General features: G+C 39.6%; 1 protein-coding gene across 2 annotated transcripts in view; it reads right to left on the reverse strand.

Annotated features, from left to right (window-relative positions):
* Positions 1-19,388, reverse strand: part of agla (amylo-alpha-1, 6-glucosidase, 4-alpha-glucanotransferase a) — a 74,404-nt gene extending 55,016 nt beyond the window's left edge. For both annotated transcript variants that reach the window (XM_034104976.1, XM_034104975.1), the window contains exon 1: positions 19,290-19,388. The gene's annotated coding sequence lies outside the window, so the exon portion shown is untranslated. The remainder of the gene's footprint in view (positions 1-19,289) is intronic.
* Positions 19,389-24,096: the final 4,708 nt, after the last annotated feature.

Below are 24,096 nucleotides of genomic sequence, written 5' to 3' on the forward strand. Positions count from 1 at the left end.
TGTCAGCATCGGCTTGTAGATGGTATTTTAAACTCGATGCGCTCTGAAACTACGGGGCGGCCGAGGTAAAAAAATACACATGCGTTAATCGCGTTAAAATAATTAGTGGCGTAATTTTTTTTTTATTATCGGTATCGGTCTTGAGAAGCAGGAAGTTATCGGTATCGGTTTAAAAAAAACAATATCGTGCATCCCTAATTTATAGCCTATAGGCCTAGTGCTTTTCTACAACTCAAAGACGCTTGCACGCTTACACATGTCCTGCAACACACATCCTGCAGCTGCCCAGCTGCTCACTGTTTGTAAAAGTAAATAAATAGTATTTTCATTTCAATAATGTACTTTCTATACCCTGCTTCATAAACAATACTGACATCCCTGCTCCTCCGAGTCTGGGGGTCCGGGGATGTGAGGACAGCGCGAGGACACACACAGGGAGGCTGCTTCACTTCATAAAGGAAATGGCGGTCAATATTAACAACACAGGAGCTAAAACGCTTCATAACCTTCATTACGTGTAAGAGAAAGAACATAAGAAAGTTTGACAAAGATGAGGCTGTTAAACGGGCAGCGGATCCGCTGTGTGTAGAAAGAGAGAGAGAGGCTGAGCTGCACCGTGCAGCGATCAACTGATACGGAGCATAGAGAGAGAGAGCTGCGGTCCGCGGGGCTCGGCCTCGCCTCCCCTCACAACTCTTCATAATCCCGGGACCGGACAATTGTTATTTGTTCCTACTCGGAACCGAGTTTTGCTTCCCAACCCGGCCACTGTGCTACACCCATATGCTACACTTCCCGCCTCGCCCCCGTCTAACTGTACAGAAAGCGGCGAGATGCATTTCCTTATGAATCGACAAGCAGAACCGAAACTAACATTTCTAAACTAACAATGGCGGACACGGACAATTTGCGAATGAGTTCTGCCTTTTGTAAACTCAATGTATCAATAATGTGTCAATAAATCGGGGCAAAAAACGTCACTTGTCCACCGGACAAGTCAATTGAAAGATCTACTTGTCCGATATTGTAAATAACACGTCCCGGACGGTGGGACGTGTACTTTTTCGCACACTGCCTTTTTGTCTAAGCTTTAAGTCACACCACCGTCATCTCAATTAAAAACGGGATGGTCTAAAAGCAATCGTTGTCTGTGACCATTTTCTGCATTGCTGGAAATTCTGGGACAGCACGAGGTGCGTGCATCACCTGACGCGCCACAGCTCTCTACTCTGCTGGAGGAGCATTTCCTGCGTTGCTTGAAAGCGTTCCCTACGTTGCTGGACCTGCTGGTGGCGGTCCGGGGTGCATAAAGAACAATTATAGGCTAATTGATCACAGGTGGGCAGTGGCAAGCAAGCGTAGAAACAAAACTGTGTTTCACCGTTGGGGTGAACTCAATGGCGGGTGTATAGGCTGGTCGTGGACTACAGTTAACTGGGCTGTTCTTGGAGAGGGTAGCAAAACAAGTCAATGTTCTCCTGGTCGGGGGATCATAGCGCCACTAGAACAGAGTAGTGGTTGTCGCAAGAGGATAAGGTAGTTATCGTTTTTGGACGGTCTTCAGGCACGATCTTAGCACTTGTACAAAGGTGGATGCGCGAGTCAAGGTGCTCCATTCCTATATTTCCCTACCCCCTCTGAGACTCTCCCTAATTCGGATTCAATTGAGCTAAATGAAGTTTTCTGTCACCTGATATTTGTTGCGAGTTCATGTTTGTTTGTCTAATTGTTTCCATATTGGTTTGTCTACCCGCCGTCTTGTGTATGCTTTGTAACAACTAATAATGAATCAGTCCACAGCCAGGGTAAAATGAACTAAACTTTAGTTATCTCACCAAAAGTAAATGACTTGAAAAAAATAAAATAATGTAAAGATGTAAAGCTCAAACAGGTCAATGCTGTATTATTTGTTTCATTTATTCTTAATCTATGTATTGTATGGTAATAATGAATAAAAAACGTAATGTATTGAACACATTCCGAAACAAAGCAGATAAGACAGAACCAGACTCAGACATGATACTCATTGTGATTGAAACCTTTTGCGCTGTTGCTGCAAAATGAAAACGTTGTTGATTGTCTGTTCCAACTGGCCACTGGAATCAGATAATTGATATAAGTTGAAGTTCAATTACAGTTTAAATATAGGTTAACATTCTTTATTAAACTGTTTCAAATTATTTCTAGTAAAATTGGTCTACAGACATTACTACAATTCTGATAGTTGTCAAATACTGAGCTTATGAACAATAGAGTAAAGGTCGCTGGTTAAGCCAGGATCAATATACTTGTTGAGGTTTTATTGTGTACATAATAAATGTGTTTAAATGAATTGAGCAATTTTTATAATGTATAATGTTGCAATCTTTTTAAGATAAGTAATTGCAGTTCAAAGATAGATGTTGTTTTCTCCTTCTCTCGTTCACGAGCACACAAAATAAATCATGAGATTTCCAAACAGACAGAGAGGTTTTTTTCTCAACTAAGCTATTTTGCTCTTGATTCTTTTGGAAGTGGGATTTTCCGCTGCATGACAGAAGACTCAATTCGGGCTTTGGGGAACGTTTTGGGTACAGGTCAGGGACAGTTAAAAAATGTGCTATTTTGCCCATGAAGGAGTTTACATTTTTGGACAAAATAAAAACCGCAGCACCCGAGGTCAGAGACAGGTGTGACCTCTGGAGGGGAAGAGATTCTGAGCAGACCACGGAGCGACCATTGGGGGGTTTTATGGCCTATAGGCACAAAGAGGAACATCTGGAGATTGTAAGGAACTCTCAGAAGCTAGCTGGCCACACACACACACACACACACACACACACACACACACACACACACACACACACACACACACACACACACACACACACACACACACACACACACACACACACACACACACACACACACACACACACACACACACACACACACACACACACACACACACACACACACACACACACACACACACACACACACACACACACACACACACACACACACACACACACACACACACACACACACACACACACACACACACACACACACACACACACACACACACACACACACACACACACACACACACACACACACACGTTTTAACACTCCTGTAATGTACCTAGTCTTGTCGGGGATGCAAGCTCATCAGGTATGAAAAGAAAAGGGTGATGTGGATCCGAGCCCCCCGACCCCGCGGAGTATCGGTTTTGAAATGAGGAATAACAGATGATTTTAGCAGGCAGAACAACTAAAGCAGCAGGTAATAATAACAGAAACGCTACAGAGTCACGCTAATAGAAATATATAAAAGCATTTATTTTAATTGTGTAGCAGTCAGTTTATAATTTTGCCAGCACTGTTGAGCATTTTCATAACTGTATTTTCATGCCTCTGTGCAAGGCTTAGTCTTTCTATCTGTAATGTATAGCCACTGGTGTAACTAAGTTCATAAACTCAACAAGTACTATACTTGGGCACTATTTTGAGAAACTTGTACTTTATTTGAGTATTTAAATGTTTTGCTAGTTTATTCTTCTACTTCTACAGTTCAGAGGTACATGGTGTATTTCTACTCCGCTACATGTGTTTCATACCTTTTAGTTACTTTACGGATCTGGATGAATGATGTGAAATATAATCAAGTGTTGAATCAGACTTTAGTTCCACCTGGAGTAAATCCACCAGCTACCCTGCAGTCTACAAAGTACTTCAGACTAGCTGCACCTTCACCAGCTTTGAGAACACTCTCATGCAGGCTTGGAATTTCGTCATTTTAGGGGCAAGGCCATTTGGCCTTCCCGTTCACATTTTTTTTAAGGGCACAAAGGCCACATGACAGGGCACAAAGGCCACATGACAGGGCACAAAGGCCACATGACAGGGCACAAAGGTTGTTTGGTTAAATTACGCTGGTCAATCAACATGACTGAAAAGTGTAGCACTAACGTCAACACCAGTCGTTTTACAAATGGCTGAATAGCAATAGTGTTTCTTAAATGTATACGTTAAGTTCAGCCATAAACCACATAAGTCAGTCAGGGGTAGTCAGTAAGGGTAACATTATATTATCACTGGCCCCATCATTGTAAGCACTGGCCCGGAGCATTCGTCCACCAAAAAAAAATCGACTAAAAATGAAGAAGATTAACACATTTGTTGCAATAATGTATGCACTAACTACATTACTACTTGTACTACAACATTTTAATCATCAGTTCTTCCTCATTTTCCTCAATTGTTCATATTTGGTTTATTAAAACAATGATATTGTGGTCATTGTTAAAAAATGTCTGCTATTATTATGAGTATTATTATTTGTATAATGCACTTTCTGCCTTCCTGTCATTAGGAGTTAGACGTGTAATGGCTATATGTAATTGATTTGATTAGAACCTTCATTATCCTAAACTGCTGGGACATTTCGCCAATACCTTTATATTGTCTACTCTTCACTTACTTGTCAGCATAGGTCGGCATTGATGTACAGAGCCGACAGAAGACCTTGTTTATACTGGCATCATATTAAGAGGTGCAGCCAGTGACGCGTCCTGAAACCAGGAAGTAAGCTGCTGGTTCCCTTGACAAAAAGCAATGGGATTTCTCCACAGGGTTTTGGAAATAACTGGAAATAAGGTCTGTGGAAAACAAACCTGTTTGATAAATGCACGTTTTGTTCAGCTGGATAATCTCCACATGTCTACCCTACTTTTATAATTGTCGAATCATACATCTAATCGATAGATTATAAAAGGGTTTTAGGACGCGGCACTGCAGCCAACTCCCTGTCACTCCTTTAACTCCTCCGGTGACTTTCTTTTATTTGAAGATTGTTTTTTGCACGGCGCTTGGCCGGTTACCGCTCGTATTAAAAACATTTTGGCGAATGGTTAGGTGGCGCGATAGTCTGTAGTGAAGAAGGAGCGCCCTCCCGCTCACCGGAGCCTGCTCGCGCTGTGCTCCGCAGCAAACAGCTGTTTGCTTTTCCCCCCAACAACGACAACCGACTCACGAAACGCTATGTTGTAGCGTTGATAAACGAAACAATTTAACTAAGTTGCTAGTCAAAATACCAATACCACAGGACATTTTGTTTTACTTTTGACAGGGGCACAAAGGCCACTTTGGCCGTGAATTGCATTTTTTTTAACAGGGCATCACGGCCAAAGTGCGGCCATGGCCGTCGTGAAATTCCCACCCTGCTCTCATGATCAATCATTATAAAACATATCATATATATTATTCTGAAATGGACCAATCTGCACAACGACTACCTTTACTGTTGCTATTTCCAATATATTTTGATGAGAATACTTTTATACTTTTACTTGAGTAACATTTTGAATGCAGTACTTTTACTGTAACATAGTATTCCTACACTCTGGTATTTCTACTTTTACTCAAGAACAAGATCTGAGTAGCCTACTAAAGCTAACGTTAGCCAGAAAAATGTTCAGTTCACTTCACGCTCTGCCGCTCCGACAGGGAGCTCTGCTCTAAACACCTGAACGGCCCGTTCTAACAGCTGTTCACCAGCGGCCCAGTCTGTAAGACTCACTCCGGGACACACAGTTAATATGAACGAACACATCCGTAGGTAATATAGCTGCTTAAGCTAGACAATCTTAGCGGAAAAGCATAGCCTTATTATATCCAAAAGCAGAGCCGACGGGCAGGAAAACATTCATTATAATATTAAAAAAAGAAAAGAAGAACACCATGCGGGCAATGTTGGCACATAACAGCTCGCGGCTGCAGATTGTCACGTAGTGATCGTCTTCTCAATAGAACATCTTTGATAATGGATTCTGGCCTATCAGAATCAAGATAACGGCGTGGTGTTGTTGCAGGAAGTCCCGACGGAGAATAATTTTGCGGTAGTACATCTCTATATACATCGATACAACATTACGTGTTGATAGAAATCATCACATAATGAAATAAGACCCCACGGTTTGATGATTGATAGGTGTGTGGGCTATCTTCCATTTTCACACACAGAACAATGAGGGCTATCCACCCTTATCCACAATGTAAAGTCATTCACACAGCCTCTTCCCTCTGTGAGGAGCAGCAGGTTCAGCTTCATTTACATATGTCGTGTAGTAATAGATGGATTTATTTTTTCATCTCAAGAGAAAATGTGTATTTTATGTTAGTATTTCAAAAAATCCCCCCAGACCCCCTGCGGGGGTTGGGTTTTCAGCATGTCAACTTTTTACCTGTGGGGAAATTACAGGATTGGCTCCAGGTCGCCTTTTTGTTTACTACAACACAAATGTGCCTTTTTATTTCATACAGTTCAATTTGGATTGAGACAGGGAAATAATCCAAACCTCACGCGTGGCGTTTCACCGTCAAGGGGGCGATATAGTGTGTATGTAATTACATTTCAAATACTGATTTGACTGTAATGGGTTAGCCCTACCATAGATTACCCAACAAAAATACTCGGGAGCCGATAAGTCAATCAATTGCTTATCGTGACAGGCACACAATAAAACAGTGGAAACAAACATGTGTTTGACTTTCATTAGTGAATGAAACTGTGTGCCCTTTCATAGTCTGTGTCCAATATTGTGTATTTGTATATATATTATATATATATCCTAAATATATGCTAAGGTCCCGCTACTGACACGATAGCAGTCATTTCGTGTGCATGTGTGTAATTAAACCCATGATAGCGAAATCTCACTCCAGCCAGGTACCCAGAGTTGGCAACCTTGCCCACACCCCAATAATATTTTTATTGCAGATCTACATGAATCACACAAACGACCTATTTTGGATTCAAAAGGTGACAAGTTTGCATCCCTGCTTGTTATCCTTTCATTACAGAGCTGGGAAAATGGTGTATTGATTAGATTCTGATCCGTGCAAGTCCTATTTTAACTGACTTTAGTTCTAATGTTAATTATAATTTGATTTCAACCCATAAGTAATTATTTAAATTAACTCAACATTTCACATGATGGATTGGTGTTCCACATTTTCCCACTAATTTCTTTTATGATTGAGCCAATGGTAAAGAGAGACATTGATGACCCTGTGTCCCTTTTGTTGTCTATGGCTTCGGACGGCTTCACTAAAAAGTCACCCAGTTCTGCTCTGCTGCAAGTCCGGCTGAGTGCAGTCACAGAGATGCTATGGCTGCTCTACATGACATTAATGGTCTGGTCCGAGAATGGACACCATTTCCTGCTCCCAGAGAGAATGACATTCCTCAAACTGAACATTACAGCCGTTGATACTGTCTCACATGGGTCTGCTTCCCCCCACCGAGCCACAAACTGAAAGCTTGACGTCTGCTCTGAACACTTGGAAGCCTCCCGGTCACACCAGCACCAAACCCTTGGGTCAGTCAGATGAGACTAACGGCTTCACTTAGGGCATAAGGGTCATAAATATGACTCTCGTTACCACAGAGTGGTTTGTTTGTTTTTTTAAGGCTATCCATACTGCTATGCAGAGGATGCCTGTAAGATTGGCAAGCTGTGAAAAGCCCCTACTATTTTTGGTATAGGCCTGATGTCAGGGGCCTCTTACTGTCTACTTCTACATGTATTCACATTATATAGACCATGTTTCCACCTGGTGAAACTAGAGGCTGCACGGAACTTAGGCTACAAAATACAACCATTCTGTTCTGCTCTAACGATTCAATTTATAGATTCTATATCAAAATAGTTTGTTTTTATTGTTTCCAATGATAACGTCACCTTAAGTGGAGGAATGCAAACCTGTTTTCAAATGTAAGGTTTTGAATTTGTTTGACATTTCTCAGTAATGACACCCTCAGACGCCCACTATCATTCATGCTCCTTCAGTGGTAACTCAGATGTTAAGGGGGATGAAGCTTTTCCTCCCAAATGGGCTATGCTTTGTTTTTTCAACAAAGGTGTGCATTTCCTGCATAATATATGTTTCTTACAATTGTTTTTGTTAGTTGCGCACAGCTGATACTGAGTTTTCTCGATTAATAGCTTATAGACAATACCATGTTTAAATAGACTCCTACGTTGTTATTACATTATGTGACATATGTAGGAAAGGGGAGAGTCAATTATATTTGAGTAATTGATCTCATATTGAAACATTCATTTCTCAAACCTATGTTTTATGGAAGAGGAAATGTACTCCTGATAAACTAATCTTTTATCAAACGGTAAATGGTGAATTAAAATAACATTTAGAATCATTGAGAAAGGGTTATATCCACAGGGACTAGCTCACCTTTAACTTAAAATAACATTTCTCTGCTTTGGACTGATGAGTATATGATTCTTGCATGTTAAATGACTAACACAAACCTTACATTTATGCATGTGCATGTGTCGGGAAGGCTCCCAAATAATTCTGAGGGGCCTATCCTATTTTTGTAATTGAATGATAATGTGCTAATCCATTACCTTGAGTTGTCTGCACTCAGAAAAACATCTCTATCAAGTGTTAACCCAATCACTAGGACAGCTCTGAAGGCCAAGGGTCAGAGAGAGAGGGTCACACTCTCTGGCTGCAGAGAGCACCCCCAACAAGGAGGCACGAGGTCGTTCGAGATGAGAGGATTCTAATCTTCAACTTTCTGATGGGATGGGATGCTTCTTCATCTTTCTGCTCAGACAACTCTGCAGGACGAGCGATGGCTTCAGAGGCTCCGTGTTTCTTGGAGGGGCAGATTTCTTCCTAACCTCTCCCATCACGGGGGTGGCATCTGGATGTGCCACTTGGAATAGGCTCTGCTCTCAAGCAGATAGCAGAAGGAATGCAGGCAGATGAGCCTCTGGTTCACTGGGAGATCATAAAGTGCTCACTGAATGAGCCACAAAAAGCAGAGCAATTGGGGGGTTTAAATATGGCGCTCTGATGAAGAAGAGTTTTGAGCCAATCAGCACCTCAGTGCTAATCTACAGTATCGGGATGCCTTCACACACCAGACATTCTGTGTCATAAAGAAAGGAGGAGAACGAGTCAGGAGGACATGTTCTTCTAGCTCTTGTACAAAGATAACATTTGAATTGAATGACCAGATGTTTACAGATGTACAATTAATGATTGTTTTTATATTTCCGATGAACAGATATGTGTTACATAGTGGTGACAAATATATTTTGTCAGATCAGATTACACTTTCACACTAAACAAAATAAATTAATTGATATTTTCAGATTTATAAGGTATTGAACAATAAGATATTGCTAATATTATAACAGACAATGTTACTATCCTTAATCATTACCAGGTAAAATGTACAACGAGGAAACCAGATTACCAGGTTTCCAATCCAGGTGTTACTGCATGCAAATTTTCTGGACCAGATAGAAAAACAAATGTTCTATCCACTCCACTTAAACAATCAGAAGGTGATGTAGATTTTTCAAAAAAAGGCCTTAATCACTCCTTTTAAACGAGCAACCTTTACAGTACGAGGGCTTAGTCTCTCTCATTGTTGATACAGTAAATAAAAAATTACCTGCCTGACGGTTTCAAACGATTGATGTTTTTAAAACTAATATATGTGAAGAAATACATTAACCTAGCTTTTGAATACAGATTCCAGTTAGCTCTAGCTAATAGACTAATTGTTCGGCTAAACTCTACAAATCCAACATGTTCACCTCAACCACACGCTATCTTTGTTGATTGAAGCCTTGGTAACAGTTGTTCCCTGGTTTGGCTCCAGAACAGTGGACTCCGTTGAGGTTGAAATACATGACTGTACGCAGCCAATACCCTTAGGCAAGCCCCCTACACAGTTGACACTCTGAATAAAGAACAGGTGTTTTGATTTTTCCTTTTCAGGATGCTATAAAATAAAATGTCTGATTCTTCCTTTTCAGATTTTGAACAAATGTATTTGAATGAAATGTATGTACTACTAAGTGCCTTACTCTTGAATAAGCGTACTGAAGTAAACGTAAAGTAATGATAAAGATTGACACTGTAACTTTACAGATTACAGATTGATCAATTCATCACTGTGAATTTATACCTTAACTGGGAATTTTAGCTGGATCTCATGATTCTGATTTCATACCTCAATTGGATTTCTTATAATCCTAAATTCTAATTGTGTTTTAATTAGTGCTGTCAAAATTATCGCGTTAACGGCGGTAATTAATTTTTTTAATTAATTGCGTTAAAATATTTAACGCATTTAACGCATGTGCAGAATGGCCCACCCCATACGTGCCACCAGTGGCAGCGCCAGGGTATGTTTGGGGTAGGCTACACCCATACCAAGAAATGGCTGAGCCCCACCATGACAAATTATGTTAAAGTAAGCAAAATAAAGTCTGCCAACTCGCGGAGTAAATTGCACAGACAGCAGTTAGTAAGATTGATTTCCGCAGCCACGGTTTTGAAAACGTTTGTCACGTAGTGATCGTCTTCTCAATAGAACATCTTTGATAACGGCGTGGTGTTGTTGCAGGAAGTCCCGACGGAGAATACTTTTGCTCTGGTACAGGGGTGCACATAACTGGTACGCAGGTTATGTAATCTGAAATGCGTACCGTCACTTGTGTCACAAAGCGCATTTGCGTACCGACGTACTTGTGAAGCTTTTCCAGAAGGCGGTTAGATCACCGGACGACAGAGTCGGTCTCCGTGTGCACAGACAGGGCTGCTGTTAACGTCGGTCTGTACAATGGAATTGTGCCAAAACTACGCCAACCGGCTGCGGAGGGAGACTCCCCCCTTCACTGGAGAACTGCGCTAAAACAGCTGATCACAACGTTCACACTCTGTGGTCACGAAGTACTCCACTAGCCGCCGCCGCCCCCCCCCCTCTGTCGACTTTCCTGAAGTAGCCTACTCCCCCGTTGATATCAACACGTAATGAATTAAGCCCCCACGGTTTGATGATTGATAGGTGTGTGGACTGTCTTTCATTTTGACACGCAGAACAATGTTATAATAAACATAGATACTGTATGTTAAATGGATATATCCACCTTCTTTCATTTATCTTTCCATTCCCACAACAATATACATAAAGAAATGGCATATTTTGGACATAGTTCGAATGGTGATCAATCATGATTAATTAATTTTTAAGCTGTGATTAATCTGATTAAAAATTGTAATCGTTTGACAGCCCTAGTTTTAATAAGTAATTGCCTTGAAGTAAATCTTTGAGAAGTAAGCTGACTTTGAATTTGTGTTTGATGAATGAGATTAACTGAGTGATAAATGATAAAATATCTTAGTTTTTGAAACATATATTTTACTATTATATTTTTGTATTTCATGTGTTTATTATTGTGCTTTTTGACAAAAGAAGTCAAACACTGAAGAGAGATGATTTTTCTATTATGATTGACTGTGTTCATTCATGGTGATTGAAATGTTTTCAATCTTGTTTTACTTTTTGATGTAATTGATGTATGTGAGCCCACACAACTCTGAAGACGCTTATTGATTAAGGGACTGAAATATTCTAAGACTAATGTTAATTGGTTATCATAAATTGATAAAAAGGAAGGAAATGTCAGAGAATATTTTAAGGATATCTCTTTGTGTGTTAAGATTCTCAGTCTTTCTTGCATGTTCCTGCAAATAATTTCTCAGGAAGACACAGGTCAAAAGGTCTTTTGCCTTTCCTGTGGGGGAGGGGTATGGGCACAGGAGAAGTTGCCATACAAACAGTTTTTTCTATCCAAGGTCTGGTATTGATTACCAAAGGCGGGAATATAGGACACTCCTTTCTTTAATGTATAGATCTGCGCTTTGCCCCTTTGTCTTCAGAGTTCGCGGGGCAGGTCATCTGTAGAGATGTGAATATGCCTTGTGAACCCTCCGGCCGTTTTGTCTCTCAATACATCCCAGTGTTTGACATCAGAACTCCTGCTCATCCCGTGTCTCTCTGAGTCCTGACTTTCCATTGCAACAGAAGTTTCCCTTACAAAAAGTATTAGTTATAGTTAAAGTACCAAAGGTAGTCGTTGTGCAGATTGGTCCATTTCAGAATAATATATATGATATGTTTTATAATGATTGATCATGAAAGTGTTCTCAAAGCTGGTAAAGGTGCAGCTAGTTTGAATGACTTTGTATACTGCAGGGTAGCTTGTGGATTTACTCCAGGTGGAACTAAAGTCTGATTCAACACTTAATTATATTTCACATCATTAATCCACATCTGTAAAGTAACTGAAGGTATTACATAAATGTAGTGGAGTAAAGGTACACCATGTACCTCTGAACTGTAGTGGAGTAGAAGAACAATGTAGCATAAAATAGAAATACTCAAGCTCGTCTTCACCCTGCCTAGGTTAGGTCTAAGTCTGCTCCCTTGACCGAATCAGCTTCAGGACACTGGTACTGGCCTGCTGTGCTGGGATGAATTAGGCCCTTCCTACATCCAGGACATGATTAAACCATACACTCCAGCATGTGTACTTCGCTCTGCGTCAGCCAATCGGCAAACTGAGTTGGACTGATCGAGGTGCACATACTGTACTTAAATATTGTAGCCCACTTACACTACCTCACACTTACTGTATTAAAAGCTACCGTACACAATATTTGTATGTATTTAGTACACTGTGCTTAAGTATTTCTTGTACATTGACTGTCAAAATGCTGCTGTGACGAAACGATTTCCCAATTTGGGATTAATTAAGGATAGATCTATCTATCTAGCCCTTACAAATAAAACACCCATGCTTGCTATCATGGCCTCAAAATGGTGAAACATCTCACCATTGATATCATGACTGCATAAAATCCACACACAACTGCACTTTAGCTAATAAAGCTATTTTTAAAAGTTGCTGCACTTCATTGATACCTACATGACATGCTATGGTCTTTGTAGCTAGTCAGCTAATCGAAGACACCACCTTGTTTTTGATTGATATTTTCCATTGAATTAGCCGGCCATCCAGGTTAATACTTTGATAACTGCTGTTCTTTAGTTTGACTCAGGTTTTAGCTGTATGGATGCAGAGGTATAGCTTATATATTTGTCATTATGTGGAGCATAACCAGGAACTTTAGAGAGACAGATGTGCTAGTGACAAATTGTAAATGCCTAAAGAAAAGCAATGAAGTCTGAAGTAATAGTAGGCTGCAACAAAAGTGTGTGACACTGGTACACAGGTTGAATTTCTGCTTTTGACAGCTATCACAGTTCAATATGAAATGTGATAAAGGTGCCGTTTTTTTAAACAACAGGAGCTCCAAATGGGCACAAGCATCTGTGACAAAGCGGCTCACTTAACAAATCAAAGAGGAACTATTGCGAGTCAAAACAAAGCAAATACATGACTGAGATGAATTGTATTTTTGCATATTTGCCAAATATTACTCACATGGCAAGAAGAAAAGAAGGGTTAAATGATAAGAAAGGTAGTTTAGGCAATGACTTGATTGAGACATGCATTGTGCAAACTGTTGCAACACAGCACAGGAAGTTAAGTAAATACCTTTGTAAATGAATTTCACAAAAATGACCAAGATTGCAACACATTTTTTTGATCTGTGGAGGTTTTATATTTGAAAAACATAATACATCCATTATGTGAATAAGCATTAGAGTAGATGATGAGCAGGTGTAGTGCTGCACGATTAATCGAAAAAAGATCGTGATCTCGATTCAGACACCTATGCGATCTCATTTCTAAATTACGGCGATCCTATGACGTTTTATTATTTTGCTTCTGAATTATACCAACTTGCAATGTCAATCATACTTAAACGATGTAAAGCAAATATACTCTATACATTTAACATTAAAGTACCATGATCGCATGCAAATGGTAGTGTTCTGTCTGTCTCTCCTCCTCTCATGCAGTGTTAACGCTGCAGCCACTCGTGTTGCCAGTTTCTGCGGAAGGAATAAGCAACCAGGTCTATGAAAACAAGCGCACAAGAACATGAGCACTTTAAACCTATATATGTCGGGTCGGCTATTTGAAAATAACCTGTCTACAAGCTCACCACCGCAACAACCATTATTACCTACTACCAAGAAACTTTACAGAAAGATAAACCCAATGTGGCTTATAATAAGTATACCTGGCAACACTCACTGACTGCAGCACGTGAGGGCAGGAGCCAGCAGTATGTTTACAGAAGCGTTAGCATTAGCACTGATTAGCAAAGAGTGACGAGAGCGACTAGTAGTACAAGAAAAACAGAAATGAGTGACACAGAAATGAGTGACGAGGAGGTCGAGGACAATGACAACAACACCGATGGAAAAAAAAAGGGGGAACATTGTAACTTGCCAGCGTTCCTCCCTGAAACCTCAGAATGTCGACATGTTGGTGTTCTTAGCCAAGAATCTTAAAGGAATGGTCCACTCATTAGATAATTAATCAAAACTTCAGTATTTAGTGAAACGTTATGTTTAAACCATACCCTGAAGAAATCAGCGATATTCCCCGGTAAATAATGATTTTATAGCTCTTTTTTATCAAGACCTGTATATTCTGTCTGGCCGCCGCCATGTTTGCCATTTTCAGTAGTCACGTGATGGTCGTGACGTCATCCATGCGTTCACTTTGTCAACACACGGAAATATGGTGGAGTATTTCAGTTCGGACTCGTCAGCAGAGGAAGAAGTTTTGACCAATGTGAAGAGATTGGATGGGGGAATTCATCCATACATATCAGTATGACAATACGACACCCACTGTCCTTAGACCCTCACATCGTACAAGGAAAAACTTCCGAAGAAAACCCACAGTTTAAAGGGAACATGGGAGAAACCTCAGGGAGAGCAACAGAGGAGGGATCCCTCTCCCAGGACGGACAGACGTGCAATAGATGCCGTGTGTAAATTGAAAAGATAATACATTTGCAACATAGGTAGTCCAAATGTTTGGAAATGCATGTGTGTATAATGGGAAGATGATATAAGATACTATATGTATGCATGTAGTACCACCCTTGCTAGCTATTCCCTCTCTAGTTTAGCATACTCAGCTTCGTTGTCCCTGGCCATAGAATCAGGATTTTATGGGGCCGGAAAAACTGGGGGGAAATACACACTAGCCGGTACTACGCTATATGGAAAGGCCACCAAAAACTGTCCTGGCCTGGACGTTAAAACGGGGCTAGCCGCTGCAATGGAAATGCGCTATAACATACCTTATTCTTACTCCGAGCACTACTTCTGCTCCTCCGTCGCTTCACACTTGCAGAGGGCGATTTCTCAACTGGCCGAACTGGTGTCCTGGTCGGTGATGACACCAGAAAGACCGATGGTACTGCATCTCCATTAAGTAATGGTTGTTCTTTAAATCCCATGTTATGTTTGATCATACTCTCAGAGTAGTCGTCCGGAAATGTGAAATGTTCGCTGCATACATGAGCCTGTAAATCACCGTGGTAAATTTGGTTTTATATTGGACGTTGGATATTCGACACATTCGAAAAATCTATTTAACACTGGCTTCGATGGACGATTTTTTGTCAAACCAACTTCGATGTGTTAATACAAGGCCCGCCAATATAACAAAGCTTTTTTTTTCAAAAAACCCACCTTTTGATTTTATACTATTTCTTTTGTGTTAAACAATCCTATAAATCTATTATGCGGCTTGACCTTTTCACCTACCCATGTCAAAACACATCTGATGAACTCAGCTAACTGCCCTACACTTAACACAAAGCTTTTTTTTCAAAAAACCCACCTTTTAATTTTGTACTATTTTTTTAATGTTAAAAAATGCTATAAATCTATTATGCGGCTTGGCCTTTTCATCTTAACATTTTTTAAGGTGATTAGGCTACATGGAATTCTTTAAATGACTTACAATAGCTAAATATACATCTTCACATAAAACAACCAAAGGTTGACACAGGCAATAGTAATGAAAGTTACTTTTTTTTAATTATTATTTAAGCATTTTCAAGGATATGCCAACAGAAAGGCACCTCAGGATGACAATAATTCGGATATTACTAAATCGCTTCCATATAATATAAGGACTTCAGAAATAGTAGGCAAGAGGATATTTTTAACTGACAGTTGAAAACACTGTATACGTCCTATATTGCAACATGGTCAAAAAGACAAAAACAAAGAACTGTTATCAATTTTGATGATGAGGAACATTTTAACAATCAGAGTGTTTGCTTTTTCTCATGCAGAGGGTACTTTTCTTTGTTCATCGGATGTGTTATGACACGGGTAGGTGAAAAGGCCAAGCCGCATAATAGATTTATAGCATTTTTTAACATTAAAAAAATAGTATAAAATCAAAAGGTGGGTTTTTTGAAAAAAAAAGCTTTGTGTTAAGTGTAGGGCAGTTAGCTGAGTTCATCAGATGTGTTTTGACATGTGTAGGTGAAAAGGTCAAGCCGCATAATAGATTTATAGGATTTTTTTAACACAAAAAAAATATAAAATCAAAAGGTGGGTTTTTAAAAAAAAAAAAGCTTTGTGTTATATAGGCGGGCCTTGTATTAACACATCGAAGTTGGTTTGACAAAAAATCGCCCATCGAAGCCAGTGTTTAATAGATTTTTCGAATATCGAATATCCAACGTCCAATATAAAACCAAATTTACCACGGTCTGTAAATCTCTCGGTTCAGGCCGGCCACATTTCGCTAGCCACTGCCTCCGAATGTACTTCTTATGCTTACCTTTTGGCAACAGATGGAACCGAGCATTCCGTGGATTGTCCCTATCCGAATTATGGCAATATTTCGCGATACAGTGAGGCATATTTGAAGAGAGAAACTACAGTAAATAACATGGAGATCAACGTGTCTTCGAAAACCAAACGCATGGATTACGTCTAACGTCCGGGAAATGGCGGCGCCCACAGTGTTGATGTTATTTCGGTATATAATCAGTTTAAAATCACTGATAATGTCATCGGATTAAAAAAAAAAAGAGAGAGACTGGCAGAGACTGGTCTGTTTTATCGGATGATAATTTTTTAAAAATGAGTGTCATGAGCATACCATTCCTTTAAAGTGCAGTAGATGGACTGTGCTAGTAGCTAGGCAGCTAGGCTTTATTTACATTTATTCTGAAGCTGTAACTTTATGTTCTGTTCCGTTTTTTTATTCAGTACTGACCGCAGTATTTAAGTTAATCCTTTTGATTCAGTGACATTACTACTCAGTGGAGTCTAGCACTTTGTTTACGTTTATGTTTTTTTCAGTACAAGAACCTTTAAGTGCAGTAGTTGAACTGGGTGCTAGCCGGCTAGGCTTTTTTTTATATTATTATTCTAAAGCTGTGACTGTTTTGTTTTTATATTCAGCACTGTGACTGTGGTGAGGTATTTTGAGTAACTGAAGTGCATTCCTCCCTGTCACAAACAGGTTGGTGTTGTACAGTAGTTGGGTGTCCTGTCACTGTGGACAGGTGCTACTGCAAAGTTTACATGTTGTTATTATAAAGCTGCAAAAATTCTATTTGTTATGTTCAGCACTCAGGCAGCAGCAATATCTTTATTTTAGTTACTGTATGTTTTGTTACCAGAGAGACTTGAGTTTAAGTCAAGCACTTTGTTTAAAGCCACAGTAGTTGGCTGTCAAATTCATTTTAGTTACTCCATGTTTTTGCTACAAGAAACTGAGACTTGGATTTAAGTCCAGCACTTTGATGTTGATGGTGTCTGTTTAAAGCCACAATAGTTGGCTCCAGGTTCCACATTTTGAATGTAGTAATGTTTGTTCAGTATTCAGCAACTACAGACTAAAGACAAAGTTATGTTTTTGTTACAAGAGAGACAAATGTTGTCTGTTTAAATTCATTGTACTCACGTGACGTCTAAGAGTAAGAGTGCAATAAATATTTTCATTGAAACGATGAGAATCGTGTGAGAATCGTGATCTCAATTCTTATGGAGGAAAATCGTGATTCACATTTGAGCAAGAATCGTGCAGCACTAATGCAGTGTCTGTCATTTTGGTGCACTTTCAATAACAAATGTTATACAAATGTAAATATAGCCAATACCATTTCCTTTCCATAGTATAAATATCTCTGATATGTCTGTACTCTTTACTTTTGTAGCAGGAGTATTTGTTAGTATTGTTTCCTCCAGCATGCAGTCAGAATAACAAAGTGTTTACATTGTGCAATCTGGTGTTCAAGGACGACAGTTGAATTTTCAGATTACTGTAACATAAATGAGTTACTCAATGTGCTTTTAGAGAATGGGACAATGATCTGAATCATAAACAGGCATATTTTCAGACACTCAAATGATTAGAATCCAACTCCACAGACACTTTTTTATCTGATTTCATTCAGGCAAAACTACGTGGACAAAAAGACAGACAAAACTAAACAGCTCAGTAGCATTACAGTAGTCGACACTGGCACACAGAACCAGATGATGCTGTCAGATCTTTGGTTCACTTGTGTTATAATTGGAGGGAGCATGTCAATGCATCCAGTTACTCTGAGCCTGCGCAGTGCCTTATTCCAAACAGGACAAGGTCAGGAATCCAGGCGTTAATGTCATACTATCTATTTTTAAAACACCGTTCAGCTTTCTTGGCACACCGAGTTCATACCGACACATAGTGACAACGCGAGAGACGTCAAGATAACGCTAGACAAATGATTCGCTGGGTGATGCAGCAGGACCCTGTCAAGCTAGCTACTGTCCCCGTCTGTGGCTGACTTCCAAACTCCGTTAAAAAAACAGGCCATTTAATGTTACACCGTTTACTAAGACACCCTTATTCTCCACATAACATATTGCAAAGCCTTAGTGATACTATTACTAACCACTTAACAATTCGGCATATGTAAAATTAACCAAAGGCGCTTTATTTTAATAAGGAAACGTCATTTAGTACTGGTTCATTTGACAATTTATACAGTCGGCCCCAACTAGAATGCACTGTGGCGGGCGGTGCCGTCAGCTTGACATTCTAATGAAGAAAGTAATGCAGGTCTGGTCATATTGATTTCAAACTTTAGAATGGCAAAGGGGAATACATATATAATGTACTCATATGGCAAAATGAGATACCGTCGTTATTTCGCAGGCTAACGTTGAACACGTAGATTAAAGGACTGTATTTTGAATGGTTATGAAGAGTCGTCTCAAAACAACCTAGCGTGTAGCGTTATTTTCCCATATAAGGAAGTTGAATTACGATACGCAACGTGAAAAACGGTAAATATAGAGTTTAGGTTATAACAGTTAGCTTAATTCATGTCAGCTAGTTAACGTAACAGCAGTCTATCTTTCAACCTGCTAGCCACTGGCTGGGAAAACTCTTGGAAGCGTGATGATATATCCACTGTATTACACGACAATGCAAAAACATGTTTGGAAATGATTTCCCACTCACCTGTCAGATGTGTCTTTAGTTAGAGAGTCACAGCAACAGGAGCATGCGCAGGAGAGGAGACACTCTGTTCTCCTGATGGATAGCATATGAATAGGCACTGATCTGAGGGGGCGTGGTCTGCAGGCCGGGGCACTCATAGATATAATAAACACTAGATGACTCACCCGCGCTGCTGGCCAATGGAGACCGACCTTGCCACTTGGCCGCCATCTTGCTACAGGCAGTGCTCTCATTCATAACATTATGGTTGACTATTTAAATAACCATAGCTTGCTCAATTTTCAACCAATTATCAAACGGTTTGGTTTTTTATAAACATCAAAGATGTAGTTATGATACTGCATACTTATAATCATGGACTTTCATATGAAAATAACATTAATGAGATAAAGCAATAGCTATACACACACACAAGGTATTTATATTAAATATTTGCCGGTGTATATATTTCCATTTATTTTATTATATTGTTAATATTTAAAATAAATTATAAATAAATTATAAAATTAAAATACATTTATATTTTATATATAAAAATCGGTCTCATGTTACCACTCTGTAAGCCAAGAGTTGTTAATTTAGCAATGCCGTAGCTTGAAGAACAGGGACACAACTAATGACAATAGCATATGTTGGTATATTATTTAGATATTCACACCTTTATCAGAAGAACCAAACCAACATAAAATGTGCTCACAGAGAGGCCAGTTCTGTCTAATTTATCACAATTATTTTTGACATGAGATCTTCATATCATCCTAGTTTTGTATTTAGTTTCTAGATGTGTAAACAAATCCAGAACCTTTGAAATATGTTATTGAAAAAAGACCAAGAATAATATAAACTGTACCATGTGTCCTTCTGTAGTCCATTTGTGGTTTGTCTTGTCTCACCCCGGCTGATATATCACAAAATCCACTGTTTAAATTGTTCCCTATATTGCACCTATGCCCCTGTAAGGTGTCCTTGGGTGTTATGAAAGGCGGCCCCCCAAAATGAATGTATTATTATTATTAAGAAGAACAACTTGGTGTGGTGTGGAGGGGATGTAGGAAGCAGGAGCAGGTGGGGAGAGATGGGACTTCAAGGTTATTTGTTTTAAATGTGTCTTGGAGATAAGGACCAGCTGCACACAATAAAATACAGTATAACACAAAACCAATAAGACACACGGTGACACATGGCACACCAACAATCAATCATCGTCCAGCCTCAGCTTTGGTATTCTTTCACAACCATGTTATGGGTTTATTGGACTGAGCAAACATAAACATATGTGGGGAACATAGTGCTGCATCTCATGGAACATGAAGATTTAATAAATTCATAATAGGTGGCAATATATGCTCCTAGTGGTAGCGATTCACCATTAATATATAAATATCAAAATGTACGAATATATAAATAATAGTAATATGGAAATTAATATCCTTCTTCTAATATCCCTTCTTGTGCACAGCGTCAGTGTTGATCCTCCAGTTCAGCCCATTGTCTAAGTGCACTCCCAGGTATTTGTAGTCCTCCACAACAGCCACATCCTCTCCCAGAATGCACAGGGGTAGAGGAGACGTCCTCACCCTCCTGAAATCAATGACCATCTCTCTGGTCTTGGACATATTCAGAATACTCACAACATTAGGCTGAGGTTCATCTTCCGCTCTTCTTGAAGTGGTTGTGCTTCTTGTTGCTTCCGGCTAAAATAAACATTAAAGACATGTTGAGTGTTTAAAATGTGCTGTAATACACAACACATTATTTATTCCTAAACTTGCAGAAAGAAAAACTAAAGTGTGACATTTAATCACATATTTATATATCAATCTTATACACCTTGAATTGTTGTTGGCCAATGATACACATACCCTTTGAAGATGAGCTGGGAAGTTGAATATTGTTGGCACAACACCATCTTTAAGCCGGACAGTCTGCCCTGTCCGTTCAAATTCCTCACTCCTGAAGTGCTCACTGCAGAGCAGTGTCCTGTCACAGGAAACAAAACCGTCCCTTCTTAGGGCGAGTTCCCACTGCCTCCTCCTCTCTTTGGTTTTGGGAAACCTTAAAAACATGAGAAAGGTAGCCAGATATATAAATGATTGTCAACATGTTCCTCCCTTCTTTCCTTTAACATTAAGGGTAGGACAAAAATACACACCGAAATTATCATATTTTTGGTATTTATGCATGTATGTATAGCCTACTTTAAGAATAAGACAACCACACTAAGAGTAATAAAAAAGGTGTCCAATAGAAACATTAAATAATTGTGTAAAGAAATGGTAACAACATATTCTAAAGAGGCTGGGTCAACAACAATCTTGCAATACTATTATCTCACATAGCCCCACTGATCCTATGTAGCAGGACTTGTAATGTTACATCCACTAAGTAATTAACGATTATCCTAATTTTAGTCATATCTTACACGTGAAAGGTGATCCCACGGGTTCTTGTTTCCAGACTGCGGTGATTAGAGCATCCGTAGGCTGCACAAAAGTCCGGCATAGTCTGTAAACACAAAGCCAGCAAATTCCTGTATCATAATGCAAGATGTTTTTAACAAGCCAAACCACTTGGAAGAAATCATGTGTAACTTAAGTTGTGTTGAAAGGAAAGAGCAGTTCTGCCTCTCCCACTGGTGTAAAGTTGCTGGGTTAACTTTGTAATACTCGGTCTCACTCACAGCCTCTTGTTATCAGCCAGCTAATAAATACAACCACATACACAAAGAAAAGCTGCAATTTCAACATGTCCAAGCATCCTGTATCATAGCCATGCTAATCATGTTTATAATAAACCAAACCGTTTGTAAATCAGTCAAGATTTCAGTGAGTTAAGAGTATTTTTGTGCAGATCACTCACCTTACAACAGCTACCATAACGCGAATCAGAGTAACTGTTAACTGTAGCAAGATGGCGGCCGGTCAGCTACGCTGGAAAATCTCCCATGAGCCATCTAGTGTTTATATATATCTATAGCCGCGTTCACACTGCGGTACTTTTCCCACAAAGGTTCACGCGAACTTAGTTCATGATCTCGTTCACACCAAAAAGAGCCGGTACTAAAAGTAGTTCATGCGAACCTTTTTACCTAGCAGGGACTTTCGAGCGGCTCTTTTTTGAGAAAAGAGCTATATTCCTGATTGGCTGGGCGAATTGCAAACCACGCCCCGTAAAACTCCCAAAAAGTTTTGTGAAGCCGCCATTTTATTATCCTCGCATTAGCATTAGCATTAGCCCAGCGCAGAAACGCAGAGAGACTAATTTATGGCAACACAAAATAAAACATGGGAGCGGTGGAGATGAGGAGGTGTCGGCGTTCTGGCGATTTACTCGGAAGGCTTCAGTAGAGACTGCTGGGAGTCCCAGCAGCGTCTACTGAAGCCAGTCCCCAACTCCGGGGTCTTCCGGCCGGGGACTTTGGGCGGCAGTATACGCCGTGAAGTGGGTTTGCGGCCTGCCAGTAAACCCAAAGCAGAAGAAGAAGAAGTGACGTCAGCGGCTTCATTTGCCTAATCCAGCGCCATATAGAGAACCGCAGTGACGCGTCCTAAAACCCGGAAGTAAGTTAGCATTTTTAGCACTTCCGGTTCCTTCGTCAAAAAAGCAATGCATTTTCTCCATAGGGTTTTGGAAAATAGCTCGAAATAAGGTCTGTGGTTGACACAAATTTAAGAGATAAATCACGTTTTGTTCTACGACAGTAGATACATCAGCAGTGACCCCACTGGTGATTTTTGAAGAGTTTACGTGTCTGAAAAACGATGGTTGTTACCGAGTGGCTGAATAGGACTACAGAAATTGTCGAGGCCGTTGTACGTCATTACGCCTACACACGTAAACACTCCCGCTAAGTTTGTTTTCCCCTGTGTTCTGCTTGAAAGCAAGTACCTGCCTATCTTTAGGAGCCTATCTGTAGTATCTTTAGTATCTGTATATCTATATCTTACCATTAGAATCTCTATTTTTGAAATGGTCATTTTTAACACCGTAGCTTTACAAATTATAGAACAATTAATTACCAGCGTTTTCCAATTTGACTCGGCAGTTCGTTTCGTTGGCTAACGTTAGCTAAAGCTAGCGCTACTAGTTAGCTACGCAATGGTTTGTTGCTTTGCTCCGGGTTGCAGCCACAGGTCTTTGCATGAAACGTGCTCGTTCTATCGTTTCCCGGCCAATGTTTTCCAAAGGAGAGTCTGGATTCGTGTCATGAGGTAAGCTGACGTTACATTTTTGTCCATGTCACGGTGAAATGTAAATGATGGGTAGTGTATCGCCGTTTTAGAGATGGCACTGCTGAAAAGACCGCAACATAAGTAAAGATAATGAATACATCCTATTAAAACCTGTGTGGCTTATATGATAAGTCTAATTAGTACAAGCAGCATAACGTTTCACCATGTAACTAAAGATTGTATTCAGGGAAATCAGTTTGACATATTGAACTAATAACAAATAACCTCTGCCTGGCAGAGAACTCTCTGCTCCATAGCTTCTCTTGGACGTAACATCACATGTACATTTTACATTTATATTCAATTTAATATTCCATCCCTAACATACTTTTGTATATATAATAACTTATATTTTGTTTTTCTTGTTTTGCTGCTGCAACACAAACATTTCCCCAATTGGGATCAATACAGTAATATCTTAATTAATTAAGAAATATAACTATTATAATTAGTGTAGCAGCTGACACCTATTTTCAATATGGATTAATCTACCTTTATTTCTTTAGTTCAATTTTGATCTATAAAAATGTCAAAATAGTGAAAATGTTCACGAGACAAAGTGCACGGTTATATCT

The sequence above is a fragment of the Pseudochaenichthys georgianus genome, chromosome 17 (genome assembly GCF_902827115.2).
Source record: "Pseudochaenichthys georgianus chromosome 17, fPseGeo1.2, whole genome shotgun sequence".
NCBI lineage: Eukaryota > Metazoa > Chordata > Actinopteri > Perciformes > Channichthyidae > Pseudochaenichthys > Pseudochaenichthys georgianus.